We start from the raw sequence: 19,876 nt of genomic DNA on the forward strand, positions 1-19,876 counted from the left end.
CAAGAACAACTTTTCTAACACTTGGGCCTCCTCACTGCAAATGCCCAATTAAGAGTTTTATGGTGGCCATATACACTTCATAGTGTTTGTACAATCCATTGTGCGATTCGATCAAATCGTCATAACTTTTCTTCCGATTGATGTCGTTTTGATTCAGTCAGACTGAATCAGTTGGCCAAATTGTGTTGCATCAAATATAATGCTTTGTTCAAGAATTTTATATTTTGGTTTAGTGGAGAAAACCGATATGCGATCAGTGACTTGCAATCATATTTTGCAACTGTATATTGAAATCTACTTCCACATGTGTGCAATATCAGTTGAATGGAAGTGTGCGTAGCTATCATACTTGGTTTTTTTTTTTTTTTTTTTTTTTTTTTATATGCTACCAGATGGACTAAAATTTTGATATAAAAAACCCAGCAATCCATATTTTCTGCATATACTGACCTCCCATTTTGCTTTCTTGATGTTCTTTTCACTTTGGAAAGCGATGTGACACGCATGGTACTTTTGGGTATGGTAAGCACGTGACTCACTCCCAAACCTCCCATGTGACCGCACTGGTGCTTAGTAAATGTCTCCTCAGACACGTAGCATTGTCACTCAGGAGTGGTGAGAGTGTCCTCAGCCCTGTGAAATCTGACTTAAATGGCTTGTAGCTGACAAAGTGCTTTTTGCTGTGTTTCACTTCTGCAAGCCTATAGAATAGCTAGGCATTGAAGTAGGACAAGCACACAAAGCATCCACAGCCAACATTGACCTAAACCTTTTCCTTTCATCAGTATGAGTAAAACAGATGTCACAGGACTAATGTGCCTTATTTACAATATGTAGTGTTTACGGGTTCTCTTTTTGGAAACATGGGTGGGTGGGAAGTCTGCTCTTGGCATCAGAACGCTGAAGTCCTGATCACTTGGTTCAGTGCTAGACTGCAATTTACAATTGAATGAATCCGAGACGGTTGTTTTGCCACAGTATCGGTAGACTTGTGTCAAGTGAGAAATTTAACAGCCTCAGCCATGAGTTCCTCCCAAGGCGGGGCACAGCCATGCTGCCTAAGGGCTTGGGCAGCTTGAAGTAATCTTATTAAAGTGGAATTCCACCCAAGTTTTTTTTTTTAAGTCAGCAGCTACAAACAATGTAGCTACTGAGTTTTAATAAGGACACTTACCTGTCCTAGACGCCCACGATGTCGCCCCCTTCCCGAGGCCGATCCCTCGATTCTGGAGGGTCCGTGCCGCCATCCTTGGTAAAAGAAACAGGCAGTGAAGCCTTAATGTAAAGAAAATGGTATATGGCGCACGATCCAATAAAGCATACAAAAATAGAAAAAGGTATATAAAGTTGTTATCAAATAAAGTCCATCTAGGAAAAAATTGAAAAAGATGAGGGCTAGTGTACAAAAAAGTCCTGATTGTCCGTATATGATGGTGGCTGTAGGGGGCACTTGGCGGCAGCACCTGAAGCAGAAGCAGACTTCTGAAGGAATCAAAGAAAACAATAGACAAGATGCGCCAATCTAAGTGCAGTGAGCCATGATTTATTAAATAGATAAAAGACAATAAAATGGCTACTCACAAAAGGAGAGATAACACAGGCAATGAATGAGATGCAAGCCTGGAGTCACTATGGTGTCGTCATCCAGGGCAGCTGCACGCTGAGAATGTTACACACACAGGGGTCAGGAAACCAGTAGACGATGAGATGCGGCGTGCCTTGTAAGCATCTCACTGCCCCTTTCCTACTGTGCATGCGAGAGGCTCGCGCTGCTTTGTGAATGAGCGGCTGCTTTCTGGGATACACACAGTTCCCAGAAGGCAGCGTGCCACATTCCCCAGAAAACACTGCAAGGAGGACGAGGAATAAGACCTGCCGAGGTGGAGGAAGAGGCAGATTAGCAAGTTCTGCATAGCAACTGCCCTTTCTGGTGAGTAAGGCCCCGTACACACGACCGGTTTTCTCGGCAGAATTCAGCCAGAAACTCGATGGGAGACGTATTCTGCCGAGAAAACATGGGGTCACCAGTAGCAATCAACCAAAAAATGGAGGATTATGGAATGGCTTTGTCAAAGTCCCAATGTGAATCCCATTGAAATGTTGTTGAAGGACTTCAAAACGGGAAGTTTATGCCGGGAAAAAACACAAACATCTTGTAACTGAAGGAAATTGGTATGGAGTGTGGTACATAATTGAATGGAGCCTGTTAGATCCTTCTGCGTAGAATGTCTAAAGTAATTTCTGCTGGGGGCAATAACCAGCTCTTGATGCCAAATGCGTGCTTATTTTTTCCACTATACACTATTAAGTCTATTGATATTTTGGTTTAATACATTATTAAAAAGGCACATTTTCCTTCTGTTTTTGAGTATATTACCTTTTATCTGTAGTCGCTTTTTAGGAAAAAAATTCTATTTGCTTGATCAAATGTATTGAAAAAGCCAGCCAAGTCTATAGGATGTTTATATTTTTATGTGAAACCTTGGTCCCCATGAATGTACTGTATTTGTGCAGCCTATGGCTCTCTGAGTACCAACTTTGTTAAAAGAAAAAAATATTATGGTGTACAAGCAGATTAGGGCGTTACTGAAGTTCTGAAAGACCTAGCTGAAGAGAAAATCTGCGGGGCATGTGGCAACATTATCAGAGCAGTGTTTGCTCTGGATTAATAGGTAAATAGAACAGGAGACTTGTGCCTGGTACACACAAGGAGATTATTGGACGAATGATCGTCCGTTTTTTTTTTTGCATGCTAATCTCATATCGAAAGTGAAGAGGATACTAAATTTCCATAAATTGAATAAATATTTGGAAGTTATGTATTGTATTTTTGGACGAAAACTGTACTGCTTAAACTAAAATTGTACAATCTGGTTTCATACAAGATTTTTTTTTTTCATGTTTATCCCTTTGAATAATATTGGGTAAACTGTCATGATCGGCTGTCAAAAGCTTTGTATGAACACTCAGATTATCGTATGACTAAGCACTGACTGTAAGTGCGAAACGCGTCGGCCATACTGTACCTTGTTGGTTTGCAGTGACTGTTTGTGCAGTTGAAAAATAAAAAGACAACTTTTTTAAGTGATTTTGGAGTGCGGCTGTCCAGTTCTCGTCCATTTATTTGCGCTCAGATTATCGTATGAGTGCTTCAAAAGCGGTATTTGTACTTTATCGTACATCACTGGACACAGAGCTCCTTTGGTAGCTTCTGGTTTAGTTTCCTCTTTGTTTTGCCCTCTGGGGACTATACCTGGACCCTTCCAGGAAGAAAATGGCAGCTGACCTGTAATGGCATTTTCAGGCACTGGATCCTGCCTTTACTACTCATTTAGACACAAGGTGCAGCTTGTGTAACCCAGTGTTTAAAGACTTCTTAGAGGCTATGCCCACCAGATGAACGAAGATTGTGTCTTAGAGCTTGTCCCAAATACCTTACCTCATCTGCCTGGTACATAGCTCTAGGTTGATGGCTATGTCTAACAGACACTACAGATCCTACAAAGGCTTGGCTGGGTCCTAAATATCCTAACGTATACAGAACAGACACCAAAATATTCACTCACATTAAGGCTCTTCTGTATGCTCTGTATCATGTCAGACTATTGCAACTCCACATTTTGAAAGGGTGAGACGGACAGGCTTAGGCTAGACTCTTGCATCCACCTAACCTCAAGACTAGGCTTGCTTTGGCCTGGTAGATCACAAATCCAGCTCTGAAAACTGGAAAATCTTTACACTCGATGGTCTGGCAAGTTCAGTACACCAGCCTGCAGAGCAATCCTCAATGCGCTTTGCTCCTGATTAGGGTGATTCTGTTGTCCTTTCAATGCTGATCCTCTCGACTCCAAGGTCATTCAACCAGGATTCAGTTGGACAACACTGATGCGGTAGCTTTACATCAGCCTTCAGGGAGAAGCCAGATGTCTTGAAGCTCAAAGGGAGGCAGTTCTGATGCTTGGGAGGAAAGTAATGTCCAGCCTTGTTGGCCATTCTCATCCCACGTACAGAAAATTGTCAGGTGGACTGTCCTCAATATCTAGGCTTCAGAGGGTGGTCTTTTCACCCAAAGTTCATCTCCAGGGGCAGGGATCTTCTAGCCTGAACAGTGAATGCCTTGGTAAATCTGTGGAATCGGTTCATTCTTTGTGCCATACCTACTTTTAGACGCCTTCCTTGCCTGCTTTACAGTATCAAGATGGATGGCATTAGTGTTTACACAAAACTGTCCCAGGTGGCTGTGGTATTTAAACCTCGCCAGGCTTTTTGCAGACTCTTTTGTAGAGCTTCCAGATCTTGTGTATCCAGGATGGGTTTACCATTCTGCTTCTCAGTTGCTGACTTAAATGGCCTGGCTGTTGGGACCCAGGTCTTTACGGATGGGCTCCCTACTTTATTCAGTCATCCCTATGCCTGTCAATTTCTCATAAAATCAATCATCGTACTTGGAAGTCGAATTTCTAGTGCGAAATTCCATCCCAGGAAATATTCTGTGGGACAAATCCTGTTTTCATCTGCAGTCTGGAGAAGACAAGATTCATTATTTTGCCTTGAAAAAGATGGTCCTTTTTGGTAATGGCTCCTGCTAGCTACGTTCTCAAGAAGCATCTCGCTGTTTCTGTCAAAATGTTTCCATGACTGATGGTTTGTAGTTCTGAATGGACCGTGAGGGTGCTGATGAGCCTAGTAGCTTGTAAACAGCCAGCCCGTGTGCAGGTACGAGCTTAAAGCTGCATGGCTTGTCTGCAGAAGCTGGACATTGCATCCCTTATCCACTGATCAATAAATAAATGCACTTTTTTTTTTCTGCAAAAATATGTGAATTTATTATTGTTAAAGCAGAACTTCACACTCTCAATGAACATTCACTGACTGTTTTTAATCCTTATGCTTCTAGCATAGATCTATCTAGATGGATAGGAAAGTATATCCTATTTACTTTTTTTTTTTTCTTCAGTTACTTTCAGGTTTATATGCCTAGGCAAATGTCAGACATCCCAGGGTTGTTCAGTAGATGGGGTGAGAGGAGGGTCTTTCTCAGCTAAGCACATTATCTCCTGCGTACATGACTGAGCTTGGGGCAGGTGGATTGCAGGAAATAAATTCTACATGAATCATCTGCCCTTACTCAAGATGGCCATGGCCAGAGATGATAGGGGGCGTTTCAAAGCGATTTCGGTAAAATAAAGCATTGGGACATGGATGGGTGATTTTACTTTTAAATATTAAAAATGAACTAGACCAGGAAGAGGTCCTGAAACCGCCTTGACCAAAGTCCAGGATGATCTACTCTGGGCCCTGGACAGAAATGAGGCTTCGGCCTTGGTATTGCTGGATCTGTCGGCAGCATTCGATACCATCGATCATTCTAGACTGCTTGATCGATTAGGGACTGTGGCAGGCATTGATGGTATAGCATTGGCATGGATGACCTCATTTCTGCTGGACAGGGTTCAGAGAGTTAGGCTGGGACTGCACTGCTCTTCTGATAGTCCCCTGTCCTGTGGAGTCCCTCAAGGGTCGGCGTTATCGCCGCTCCTGTTCAACATCTATATGAGGCCTCTGCTATATATCATCCGCCGCCACAACCTATCTTTTCATGTCTACGCTGACACCCAGTTCTACATTCCTCTGCCCAGGGATGGGGGGGCACAGATAACTCTGGCCACCTGCCTGGAGGAAATTCAAGCCTGGATGGGGGCCAATTATCTTATGCTCAATGGCTCCAAGACTGAGTGCATGGTTTTATGTAATCAGCCATGGTCGGGCGGTTTCCGTACCTGGCCGGACTCGTTTTCATCGGTCCCAGTGCCAGTCACCCAGGTCAGGGATTTGGGAATCATCTTGGACGAGAGATTGACGCTACGACAGCAGGTAAACCAGGTGGTGAGTTCTTGTCACTTCCACTTGAAACTCCTGAGGTCGACTTTTCGCTTCATTGAAGAATCTCATAAGATCTCCATGGTCAATGCCATTATCGGAAGTCGATTAGATTATTGTAATGCTTGGTACCTGGGTTTACCTAATAACATCATGCACAAATTACAGCTTATTCATAATGCCGCTGCGAGGCTACTCACGGGTGTTGGTCGTCGTGACCACATCACGCCATCGCTGAGAGCCCTGCATTGGCTACCCGTGAAGGAACGGGTTCTGTTTAAGACTGGATGCATGGTGCATAGGGCTACCCATGGCAAGGGGCCAGTGTACCTGCAGGAAAAATTCACCAAGTATGTGCCCAACCGTACCTTAAGGTCGGCTAATTTGGAAACTTTGGTGACTCCTAAATTTCGTAAGAAAAAATGCGGATGGATGACGAGTGCGGTCCAGGGAGCACAGTTTTGGAACTCCCTGCCTCTAAAATTAAGGCTTGAGAATGATCTTTTTAAGTTCAGGAAGCTTTTAAAAACTGAGCTTTTCAGTCTAGCCTATGGAATTACATAGGTTTTTATAGTTCTTTGATCTGCTAACTATTTTAAATTTGATCTGTTCCGCTGCCTGTGTGTGTTTTTTTGGTTGTTGCTGTATTGTTGTTCTCGGCGCATCGAGGCCTACGGGTAACTGACTGCGTTTTGTACTTTTTTGTACTTTTAAGAATTTTAATAAATAAATAAACAAATAAACTAAACCACATTTTTGGTCTGTGGTGCTTATATGAAGTGTAGTTCCACTTTAAAAGGTGAACTTATCCTTCAAAAAATCCTGACGGCTTATGTCTGTATAGGGGATGTTCCGGCAAAGATCCAAGATGCCTGTCTAAATATTTCCATCTTTCCTAGTATATACCATTGCATTCTACATTTAGCTGTGGGGGACCTATACTTTTTCAATTTGTTACTCTCCCTTTTGAACTATTATGACTAAAGTGTTTTCACAAAGGTGCTAGATCCACTCTTGGCCCTGTTATGATTTTATGCCATCCATGTCAAAGATGCCTCAATTACCTGCTTCTGAAAGACTCTTGTGCCATAGTCTCATCTTTCAGCATTCAAAGGATAATTCAGCTCTTTCAAAACAAACTTTGAAGCTTTTAACAGCTGCTAGAAGCTGCTAACCGCTTCTAAAAGCTGTTAAACATTAGTGCTTGAGCATTCATTTATTTCAATTAACAGAATAAATATTCTGGCCAATAAAATGATTTAATGCCCAAGTGCTTGACGCCTGTAAAGGCTCATAAAAGCATGTAAAATCTTGACACTTTTACAAGCGTCAGGCATTGTTTCTGCAAAAAACGTTGCTGGCTTCTAGGAGCGTTAAACATCCTGTGTGCATAGTTGAACAAGAAGTCTCTATGAAAGACAGGAAGTTTATGTAAGGAACAGAGAGGAAGAGTCATGTGGGAAGAAGTAGAGGAGACGTGGCAGAGGAGGAGCAAAAACTAAAGTGAGCAGAGCAGACCTAGATAAACCCAGGCAGGAGTTCTTTGACAGACTACATCGCACCATGGGGATCTGAAGACCCTTCACAGACTTGTTTTACCACTTCCCGCCCGGCCTATAGCAGAATGCCGGGCGGTGGTTTAGTTAACCTGACTGGGTGTCATATGACGTCCAACAGGATAACAGCCGTTGGTGCAGCGTGTCAGTCCAATCACGGCTTTTACTCACTCGAGTCTGACAGACACGAGTAGAGGACAGCCGATCGGCTTCTCTCCTGACAGGGGAGGGTCTGTGCTGATTATCAGCCCAGGATCACCAGGTATGCCACCCTAGACCACCAGGGATATGCCAATCGGTGCACATCAGTGCAGTCTTTCGGTGCTGCCTACCAGTGCCACCTTATCGGTGCCCATCAGTGAAGGTGAAATCGTACTTGTTTACAACATTTTATAACAGAAACAAAAAAAACTTTCCATCTTTTTTTTTTTAAATGTATAAACCGCAGAGGTGATCAAATACCACCAAAAGAAAGCTCTATTTGTGGGAACAAAATGATAAAAATTCTGTTTTGTGTACAGTGTAGCATGACCGTGCAATTGTCATTTAGACAACGCTGAAAGCTGAAAATTGGCTTGGGCAGGAAGGGGGTGTAAGTGCCTGGTATTGAAGTGGTTAAAAGGCGCTTTGTGACCGTAATAGTCATATCCCAAAGTGAGTGGCCTATTCACTCAGTGGTGGCTTGGAGAGGTTTCCCTTGTGCAGTTCAAATGATCACACTGGCGCAGCTTATATTAGAAGATCGATGCTTAGGGATTTCACCTTTTGCACCCACTGTTACAAATATTTGCGTGTGGACTCATTTTTGTTGTTGGATTTAACACTGTGATTGCACTAGATATGGACATTATATGAATTTTTAATTTTATTTGTGAAATTTGTATTACTCTAGGTTTAAGTTTGTCTATGTATTCACACTCTTGTATGGGTATGTTATACACTGTTAATACTATGTAGAACCAGCGCACCATTTCTTTTCTTTTCAATTTTTTTTTTTACCGATAGTGGTTGAGTTCGCGGTTTAATGGTTGCAGCTGTTCAGTAATCAATTTGTTTGTGTTTTTTGAACATTCATATCCTAGCGGTGCATAAGTACCTCACGATTCATTAAAGTCTGCACTCCACCCTTTCCACCACCTGCAGTACCTGGGACTATTTCTAGACAAGTCCAGGTGTTCTTTCCCCCAGGAAAAGATTGTTCTCTGAAGTTAAACTGCCACACTCAGATTAACTAGGCATCTCTTGACTTGCTTTTTCATGAGGATTCCAGGCCTCATGGTGGTTTTCTTCGGGCCTGTTCACCTTGCTCTGTTACACTCCAGACCCTTCCAGCTCTGCTTTCTCTGGATTGCACATTACTTCTATCCAGTCAGTCAAAAATCTTCCTGGCATGGCGGATAACTGGACTATGCCTGTAACTTACGGTATATGATGACTGACAAGGGGATGTCCTCTTCATGCTGGCTTCGTACAATTTCATATGCATGCTCAGATTTAATTCAGGCTGCAGTTATTTTTCACTACTAGACTGTGTACAGACTTCATGCTGCCATTTCTACTGGTCACCACCGGCTTGCTGCTCTGACCAATACAATTGTCTCCACCCAGTCAATTCTGTGATTACGTATACTTGACCAATTGGATTGTAAGTATTTGGTGACTAAACAAGCACTTTGGATATCTGTGGATTCACCGTGGCCCCTATATGAGACTTTTTTTGCTGACCTGTTCCGACACGATCGGAGGACGCCTAGTGGGAAACCATTTGAGGTTTTAACTGTATTCTACTTGTGTTAAATGAGTGACATGGTAACCATGGATGTTACCCACTGATCTGCATGGCCATGCACGGGCTAATGCAATTATATGGTATTATCCCAGGATTTCACTTCTGACCCTTATTCGCAATTATTATGTGTTAATACAGTCTTTCTGCTAACTCGTTGGTCTGCGTCTGGGTGCTGATGAGACCCTGGGGGTGTTTTAATGACCACATTGTCAGTTTTTATTCTTGTTGTGTCACCAACCTTTTGCACACGATTTTCATGTATTTATTGCTAATAAATATATTTGAGGAGAGGCCAAGGTTTTTCCTCTGCATAGAATAGTGGGGTTTTCCCAACTTTTTTCTATTGGCTAATGATCATCGATTTCATATGTAGATTGAAACAGTCATTAACTGCAACAGAAACAGCCGTGTAAAGAAGGTTGTGGATGACAGTTTCATGTCACCGGTCTTACGTTATGGCAAGACTGAGCACACAAGGTTATACTGCATCAGCAAGGTCTCTCTCGGGCATAGATTTCAAAACAAGCTGGGGTTTTAAAATGGTGCTGTTCAAGATCTTTTCAAGCACAAAGAAACAAACACTGAGGACCATAGATGCAGTGGTCAGCCAAGGATACAATGCAGAAGATGAGACACGTGCTTACTTCCCTAAGACCTCTTTCACACTGGGGCGGTTTGCAGGCGCTATTGCGCTAAAAATAGCGGTGCTTTACAGCCACTGCACCTCCCGCCCCAGTGTGAAAGGGGCCTTAGACATCAGAAGATGTCCAGCAGTGCCATCAGCACATAATTTGCGGAAACCAATGGGACCAAGGTTCATCCATCTACTGTCTGGACAAGTCTGACCAGAAGTGGTCTTCATAGAGAAATTGTGGCCAAAAAGCCATACCTCTGACATGGAAACACGGCTAAGCAACTCATCCATGTGTGAAAACATAGGAACTGGGGTGCAGAAAAATGGCAGTGGGTGCTCTGGACTGATGCATCAAATTTGAAATATTTGGCTGTAGCAGGGGGGGCAGTTTGTTCACAAAGGGCTGGAGAGCAGTACAATATGAGTCTCTGCAGGCAACATGTGAAGCGTGGTGGAGGTTCCTTGCAAGTTATGGGCTGCATTTCTGCAAATGGATTTGGAGATTTGGTCAGGATCAGTGGTGTCCTTGATGCTGAGAAATAGAGGCAGATACAGTGCCTTGCGAAAGTATTCGGCCCCCTTGAACTTTGCGACCTTTTGCTACATTTCAGGCTTTAAACATAAAGATATAAAACTGTAATTTTTTTTTGAAAAATCAACAAGTGGGACACAATCGTGAAGTGGAACGAAATGTATTGGATATTTCAAACTTTTTTAACAAATAAAAAACTGAAAAATTGGGCGTGCAAAATTATTCAGCCCCCTTAAGTTAATACTTTGTAGCGCCACCTTTTGCTGCGATTACAGCTGTAAGTCGCTTGGGGTATGTCTCTATCAGTTTTGCACATCGAGAGACTGACATTTTTGCCCATTCCTCCTTGCAAAACGGCTCGAGCTCAGTGAGGTTGGATGGAGAGCGTTTGTGAACAGCAGTTTTCAGTTCTTTCCACAGATTCTCGATTGGATTCAGGTCTGGACTTTTACTTGGCCATTCTAACACCTGGATATGTTTATTTGTGAACCATTCCATTGTAGATTTTGCTTTATGTTTTGGATCATTGTCTTGTTGGAAGACAAATCTCCGTCCCAGTCTCAGGTCTTTTGCAGACTCCGTCAGGTTTTCTTCCAGAATGGTCCTGTATTTGGCTCCATCCATCTTCCCATCAATTTTAACCATCTTCCCTGTCCCTGCTGAAGAAAAGCAGGCCCAAACCATGATGCTGCCACCACCATGTTTGACAGTGGGGATGGTGTGTTCAGGGTGATGAGCTGTGTGCTTTTACGCCAAACATAACGTTTTGCATTGTTGACAAAAAGTTCGATTTTGGTTTAATCTGACCAGAGCACTTTCTTCCACATGTTTGGTGTGTCTCCCAGGTGGCTTGTGGCAAACTTTAAACAACACTTTTTATGGATATCTTTAAGAAATGGCTTTCTTCTTGCCACTCTTTCATAAAGGCCAGATTTGTGCAGTATACGACTGATTGATTGTTGTCCTATGGACAAAGTCTCCCACCTCAGCTGTAGATCTCTGCAGTTCATCCAGAGTGATCATGGGCCTCTTGGCTGCATCTCTGATCAGTCTTCTCCTTGTATGAGCTGAAAGTTTAGAGCAGGGATATGCAATTAGCGGACCTCCAGCTGTTGCAAAAACTACAAGTCCTATCATGCTTCTGACTCTGGTGTCATGCTTGTGGCTGTCAGTCTTTCTATGCCTCATGGGAATTGTAGTTCTGCAACAGCTGGAGGTCCGCTAATTGCATATCCCCGGTTTAGAGGGACGGCCAGGTCTTCGTAGATTTGCAGTGGTCTGATACTCCCATTTCAATATTATCGCTTGCACAGTGCTCCTTGGGATGTTTCAAGCTTGGGAAATCTTTTTGTATCCAAATCCGGCTTTAAACTTCTCCACAACAGTATCTCGGACCTGCCTGGTGTGTTCCTTGTTCTTCATGATGCTCTCTGCGCTTTAAACGGATCTCTGAGACTATCACAGTGCAGGTGCATTTATACGGAGACTTGATTACACACAGGTGGATTCTATTTATTATTAGCCAATTAGGTCAACATTGAATCATTCAGAGATCCTCACTGAACTTCTGGAGAGGGTTTGCTGCACTGAAAGTAAAGGGGCTGAATAATTTTGCGCGCCCAATTTTTCAGTTTTTTATTAAAGTTTGAAATATCCAATAAATTTCTTTCCACTTCATGATTGTGTCCCACTTGTTGATTCTTCAAAAAAAAATAGTTTTATATCTTTATGTTCGAAGCCTGAAATGTGGCAAACGGTCGCAAAGGGGGCCGAATACTTTCGCAAGGCACTGTATTTGGGCTCTGTCCTGGGACCAATTTTTTATTCATGATTTGGAGGTTGGCATAAAAAGCTTAACATCAATGATTGCTGACAATACAAAGCTAAGCAGGGCAATAACTTCACAACAGGATATAGAAACTTTACAAACTTTACAAAAAAAAGACCATAATAAAATAAAGGTGTGAGCATCTACATGGCAAATGTAATGTTAAAAAATGGATAGTAATGAACACGGGAGGCTAAAAATATGAATGCAAGCTACTCGCTAAGGGGAGAGATTTTGGAGAAATTCGGGAGGGAAAAGGATACAGGGATTCTAGTAGATCACAGGCTCAGTAGTGGCATGCAATCATGATTCCTAATCTAAATATTTCAGTGACTCGGAACACTTTAAAGCTAGCAGGTAAACATAGATCCAGTCAATTAGCCTAATGTCAGTAATGACCTCCCCCATATTTCTTTCATGACATGTTTACTTAAAGTGGAACTATGGTCAAAATTTTAGTGTGTATATTTAATGCTTTATATCTGTTCCTCCAGTTTACTTACCTGTTTTCCTGGAATTTTACTTTAAGTATGTTTTTGAATTGACTTTTTTATTCACCCTATAAATATCTGTTGGTTGTTTTTGTTGCTGCTTAAAGAGGAATTTGCTTTTCCATTTGCCAAGAGAAATGGTTAAGTAGGTCGGCTTGCTTCAGATAATGTGCTTTGTGTGTCAAAAGGAATGCAATTGCCATTCAGAATAAAGTCCTCCTAAAGTTGACAGCTGCGGACAATTCTTTTTTTCTACTTTTTTCAACACATGTTTTTCAGCAGTTTTGAGGTAAATGTGCATAGTAGATTATTTCACTTTGAATATGGTGGCGAAATGACAATTAGATGCCGACTGGCTGCTATTAGTTCTTCCTATATCACAATCATTATCGGCCTCAGATTGTTCACTGATCCACAAATTGGGTAGGGTGAGATTACATTAAAGTGCTATTAAACACAAATCCAAACATGTAATACGTTGCAGCTTGCCAACCCTTAGGCCCCTTTCACATGAGTGATATGATCAGGTCTGCTTGTACATTTTTTTCAGGCCGACCCGATTTGTAAGGTCCATTCATCCCTATGGACAAGCGGGTGTAAATTGACTTGTGCCTGTTTACACCCAGCAAACCTCCAGGTCCGATCTGATCCTCCTAAATAAAAAAACTTACAAGGATATGTCCTCTTCCGTTTAGGCTGATCGGAGGGTAGTCGGGTGTAAAGCACAGCGGAGTCAGTTTTTACTCCAGGCCACCCATAGCGGGTTTTGTCCATGTCTGCTCTGCAGAAACTCAAGACACATCTCTCATCCACCCACTCTACTTTGATCAGCAGGGGATCTGTGAGCTGACCCCCCTGCTGATGAGAATGAAATCCCGCTTTTTTTCTTATTTTCCATTGGTGATCTGTTCAGATATAACCGTTTAATCTGTCCATCAAAAGTGGCATAGAAGGTTGACACAAGCCATGTACCACTGACATGAGTGCTTACAGTGGTCTGCTTTTATTCATCTATGTAAAACTTTTAACCAAAAACAATTTCTGTAACTGCTTAAAAAGTGTTGGCTCGAGTTTGGCTTTATTTTGTTGTTCAAGTTATCTGCTAGTGCATTCAACACACTTCTCTCTCTAAACGTACAATGTGGTCATACAGAGGTGCCTTTGTTGTTTCACGGAGTGGAGCTACCCTAAGACAGGATGTGTATTGCTGGACAGTTCACCATGTTAAAATAAAGGAAAAAAACTAATACAGCCACCACAATTAAAGCATTTGTAAAGGGTTTTTCTTTTTAAATAACATATCATACTTGCATGCTCTGTGCAGTGGTTTTGCACCGAGCAGCCCAGATTTTCCTTTTCTTGGGTCCCCCACCAGTGCTCCTGGCCCAAACTGCTTGCTCTCGTTGCACTTGTATTCACAGAAGTAAATATCTCTCAACTCCTGGCAAAAGGAGGACTCTGTCCGTCGGTGGCCCACGATAACGACGAGGAGAAGCAGAACGGGGGGATGCCTATGTAAACAAAGCATTTCCCTGTTCTGCCTAATGACATAACATGACAGGTATCTACTGTTCCCTGTCATCGGGAACAGTGATCTGTCATGTCAGTGGTAGCCAACCCCCCCTACAGTTAGAACACACTTAACCCCTCGATTGCCCCCTAGTGTTTAACCCCTTCCCTGCCGGTGAGATTTATACAGTAATCGGTGGCTATTTTTAGGTCTGATCGATGTATAAATGTCCATGGTCCCAAAATGGTGTCAAAAGTGTCCGATCTGTTCGCCACAATGTCGCAGTCCCGATAAAAAATCACAGATCGCCGCCATTACTAATAAAAAATGTTAAAAAAAATGCCATTAATCCAACCCCTATTTTGAATAAGCTGTAACTTGTGCGCAAACCAATCAATATACACTTATTCCATTTTTCTATTTTTTTTTTTTTTTTAACAAAAATATGTAGAAAAATGCACATCGGTCTAAACTGAGGTATGTGTATGTATATATATATATATATATATATATATATATATATATATATATATATATATATATATATATATATATATATATATATATATATATATATAAAATTTGGGGTATGTTTATTATAGCAAAAAGTGAAATTTTGTTTATAGCGCAAAAAATAAAAACCGCAGAGGTGATCAAATACCACCAAAAGAAAGCTCTTTGCTTGGGTACAGAATTGCGTGACCACGTAATTGTCAGTTAAAGCGGCGCAGTGCCGTATCAAAAAAAATGGCCTAGTCATTAAGGGGGGGGAATCTTCCGGTGCTGAAGTTGTTAATGGTGTTCCAGTTCTATAGCTAGAACTTTTTGCCTGTTTAAGGTGTTTTGGTGCGAACCGAACTGGGGGTGTTCGGCCCATCCCCATTACATAGGTACAAGGATAAACTGCATGTAAATACAACCACCACCACTGCTAGCTCCAGCTGGTGTAGTGATATCAGCACAAGCTTTGCCCCAATTGGCTAGCTTTATGTTAAAGGATAAAGAACTAAAAACATATCTAGAAAAGTTTAATCGTAACATGATTAGTAAGAAAAATAAAAAGAACACGATGAGTAGGGGAAAATTGCTATTTACAAGTGGTTTTGCATACAAATGAAACTCGTATACTACAGTAGGTGAACCCGATTTTGTGTCAATCTCGCTCTCTTTCTCGGCGAGATTGAGCACCTACGAGCCCCATCGCGGGAGCCAGCGCCGAGCTGGCTTGCCGCGATGGAGACAGAGCCGTCATAGAAGCGACGGGAGATCCGACTTGGATTCCCGCCAATTCTACACGTGTGCGGCGTTTGTTATGAATCCTGAGGGGGAAGTCCCCGCCGGATTTTAAATAAAAATCCGGCATGGGTCCCCCCCCTCAGGAGCATACCGGGCCCTTAGGTCTGTTATGGGTTGTAAGGAGAGCCCCCCTACGCCGAAAAAACCGGCGTAGGGGGTCCCCCTACGATCCATACCAGACCCGTATCCAAAGCACGCTACCCGGCCAGCCAGGAAGGGAGTGGGGACGAGCGAGCGCCCCCCCCCTCCTGAGCCGTACCAGGCTGCATGCCCTCAACATGGGGGGGTTGGGTGCTCTGGGGCAGGGGGCGCACTGCGGCCCCCCCACCTCAGAGCACCCTGTCCCCATGTTGATGAGGACAGGGCCCCTTCCCGACAACCCTGGCCGTTGGTTGTCGGGGTATGCGGGCGGGAGGCTTATCGGAATCTGGGAGCCCCCTTTAATAAGGGGGCCCCCAGATACCGGCCCCCCACCCTAAGTGAATGAGTATGGGGTACATCGTACCCCTACCCATTCACCTGCAAGAAAAGTGGTAAAAACACAAATAAACCACACAGTGTATTAAAATATTTTATTTTTCTGCTCCGGAGGCCGCCCCCTGTCTTCTTTATTAGCTCTTTTACCAGGGGGGGCTTCTTCTTTGACGTCTTCGGGTGGGTGGGGGCCGCCGTCTGGTTCTCTTCCACCGCCCATCATGCTCTGTACCTACCCATGTGATACCCATGTGGTAGGTATCACATGGGTAGGTACAGAGCATGATGGGACTGTGAGGCCTATATAGGTCCGATGCAAGGCGCGCATCCGTCATTTCAGCGAGGAGGACCGGCGAGTCAACATCGGGAGAAGAAGAGAAGTGAAGAACATGACGTCACAGCGCGGAAGAAGACGTACAGCACGGAAGAAGGGACCGGACTGCGAGACGAAGAACCGGGGTGCGACGAGTCAACAGCGGAGAGCGGCGAGACCCCCCGGATAGCGGAGAAGACCCGTCGGGATAGCGGAAGAAGAAGAGCCCCGCCGAAGACGCCGGAGGAAACCCGCCGGGGGGGTGGGGGCTTTTTTAAAAGCCACCCCCCCCCGGCGGTGGAAGAGAACCAGACGGCGGCCCCCACCCACCCGAAGACGTCAAAGAAGAAGCCCCCCCTGGTAAAAGAGCTAATAAAGAAGACAGGGGGCGGCCTCCGGAGCAGAAAAATAAAATATTTTAATACACTGTGTGGTTTATTTGTGTTTTTACCACTTTTCTTGCAGGTGAATGGGTAGGGGTACGATGTACCCCATACTCATTCACTTAGGGTGGGGGGGCCGGTATCTGGGGGCCCCCTTATTAAAGGGGCTCCCAGATTCCGATAAGCCTCCCGCCCGCATACCCCGACAACCAACGGCCAGGGTTGTCGGGAAGGGGCCCTGTCCTCATCAACATGGGGACAGGGTGCTCTGAGGTGGGGGGGCCGCAGTGCGCCCCCTGCCCCAGAGCACCCAACCCCCCCATGTTGAGGGCATGCAGCCTGGTACGGCTCAGGAGGGGGGGGCGCTCGCTCGTCCCCACTCCCTTCCTGGCTGGCCGGGTAGCGTGCTTTGGATACGGGTCTGGTATGGATTGTAGGGGGACCCCTACGCCGTTTTTTTCGGCGTAGAGGGGGCTCTCCTTACAACCCATAACAGACCTAAGGGCCCGGTATGCTCCTGAGGGGGGGACCCATGCCGGATTTTTATTTAAAATCCGGCGGGGACTTCCCCCTCAGGATTCATAACAAACGCTGCACACGTGTAGAATTGGCGGGAATCCAAGTCGGATCTCCCGTCGCTTCTATGACGCGCTTGCTGGGATGTGCTGTCACTATTCCAGTGAGTGTGAGATGTCGGCGAGATCTCGGCACCCTGTCGCCGAGTATCAGCGCGATGCTGTCGTGCTGAAAGCACAATATCACAAACACCTACTGTAGTTCCTCTTATCAACATCGAAGAGATGATCCTAATGTTGACTCTGAAACTAATATATTGGAAGAGGCTTCCTTCTGGGACGACAGCCATGTAGACCAATTTGATGCAGTGTGCAGCGTTTGGTCCAAGTACAGACAGGCTGACCCTCCACCCCTTTAACCTCTGCAGCAATGCTGGCAGCATTCATATGTCTATTTTCCAAGGACAACCTTTGGATAGGACACTCAAAATGTGCACTCAACTTCTTTTGGTTCAGAATGAAAATAGGGGCTTCTGGCGGTCCAATAGGTGTTGAGTCCTTGGGTGGATAGTTGTAGTAGCAATTCTCAATAGTTCAATGCTGGTGACTGGTATTTACAATAAAGAAGGCAGCCATCCTCAGAGGATGGCAGTAGTAGAGTGGAGGGAGGTGGAGGGAGGTGCCAACTGGATAATAGAAAGTTCACAAAAAAAGTGTGCAAAGTGCACACTTGGTCCAAAAACGGGTGAAGATGCCTATCAAGATGATCAGTCTGAGGTCATCCGATGCCATTCTGTGGGCTCCGCTGGCTGTCCCCTTGCTGATAGCGATGTAGATCTTTTTGCTGGCCGTGTTCTGTGTCCCAAAAAGCAGGAAGCTCCACGCTGACCAGCCTGGAACGCTGAAGCGGATGTTATGTCAACGGAACATGGCAGTGAACTCCAAGCGTGTAGCCCAGGCGCTCCGAGCGCGTAGCCCAAGTTTTTTTTTTTAGATTGACGGCCCCCAGCTCTGATGCCTGTCCTGTTCCGGAGATGTCACATCTGCTTCCACGTTCCAGGCTGATCAGCATGGAGCTTCCTGGGACATGTAAAGCAACAATTACGCGATCATGCTACTCTGAACTCAAACAAATTTTTTATCATTTTGTTCCCACAAATAGAGCTTTCTTTTGGTGGTATTTTATCACCTCTGCGTTTTTTTTATTTTTGCGCAAAAAATAAAAAAAGACAGAAAAAAAGTTTTTCTGATTTTTTTTTTTTTATTTTATTTTTGTAAATAAGTACATTTTCTACTTCAATGACGGGCACTGTTAAGGTGACACCGATGGACACAGATGAGGTGGCACCACTGAGGTGGCACTGATGGCAGTGATTTGTACATATGGTGGCACTGATGGCTGGCATTGATGGGCACTGGTGGTCACTGATAGATGGCACTGATGGGTGGCATTGCTTGGCATCATTGATTTGCGGTCTTTCACAATGGTGCCAATCAGTGCCCATTTGTGGGCACTGATTGCCACATATTTGGCATTAATTTTCATATGTGGATGGCCATGTGGGATGTACCTGGCCATCCACACGCTTGGGACTTACCTGGTGGTCCTGGCGGCTTCCCTGGTGGTCCAGTGTGGGCATCCATGAGGGGGCTGCGCTGATGAACAATCAGCGCAATCCCCCCCCCCCCTGTCAGGAGACCCGCCGATCGTCTCTCCTCTACTCGCGTCTGTCAGACGCTAGTAAGGAAGAGCCGATCAACGGCTCTTCCCATTTACATCGTGATCAGCCGTGATTGGACACAGCTGATCACGTGGTAAAGAGTCTCTGCCGGAGGCTCTTTACCGAGATCGGAGATGCAGGGTATCAGACTGACACCCTGCATCACCGATCGCTGCACATGTTATTCGGCGCGCTCCCGTGGGCGTCAATAGTCGTCCAGTCAGGATGTCACAACCACTTCCCGGACGTCAATTGTCTATTGACCGGGCGGGAAGTGGTAAAACAAAAACACCCAGTGATGAGGTAGTCTGCTTACCGGAGAGCCACGACTGCGGATCGCAGTCTCACCAAATTTAGGGATATGTCTCCCCACACACCAATCGGGATATAACCGCCAATGTTCCAAGGGTAACTCGGAATAGAAAGACAGAAACCAGTTTTGAGATTAGTTGTAGGATCTTTTGGTTGTTTAATTTTCTTGTGACTTCTATCTGACTGATTGAAGTCACAAGTCTGCTGATGAGAAAAGGCAAGAAAATTAAACAACCAAAAGATCCTACAACTAATTTTAAAACTGGTTTCCGTTTGTCTTTTCCTTGTTTCCGGCCCTGCGGATTCCCAGTGGGAAGTAGGAGCTGGATGCCTCTAAAAAGAGAATATCTGCCCCCCCCCAAAAAAAGACATGCCAAATGTGGCATGTCAGGGAGTCACCTTTGCTTAAAACAGAAGTTAACTTTTTGGGTGGAACTCCGCTTTAAGTACTTGTTTTAATTTATGGTAGTTAGAAGGGAGTGAGTTACTGGAACATGGGATGTGGAAGGGCTATTTAAAGGTTGCTTTTTTTAGTTTGCGTTGGCTCTTATGAACAGGGTACGCCCTCGAAATGCATAAACTATTATTCGTAATTTGAGGCAGCACCTATGTGGCTACAAGAGTTTGATAGACATCTGTACT

General features: G+C 44.3%; 1 protein-coding gene across 2 annotated transcripts in view; it reads left to right on the plus strand.

The window, feature by feature from the left end:
* The window catches only part of CRTC1 (CREB regulated transcription coactivator 1), a 194,316-nt gene that overhangs the window by 131,884 nt on the left and 42,556 nt on the right, over nt 1–19,876 (plus strand). The window lies entirely within an intron of this gene.

Source organism: Rana temporaria, chromosome 1 (genome assembly GCF_905171775.1).
Source record: "Rana temporaria chromosome 1, aRanTem1.1, whole genome shotgun sequence".
Classification (NCBI taxonomy): Eukaryota; Metazoa; Chordata; class Amphibia; order Anura; family Ranidae; genus Rana; species Rana temporaria.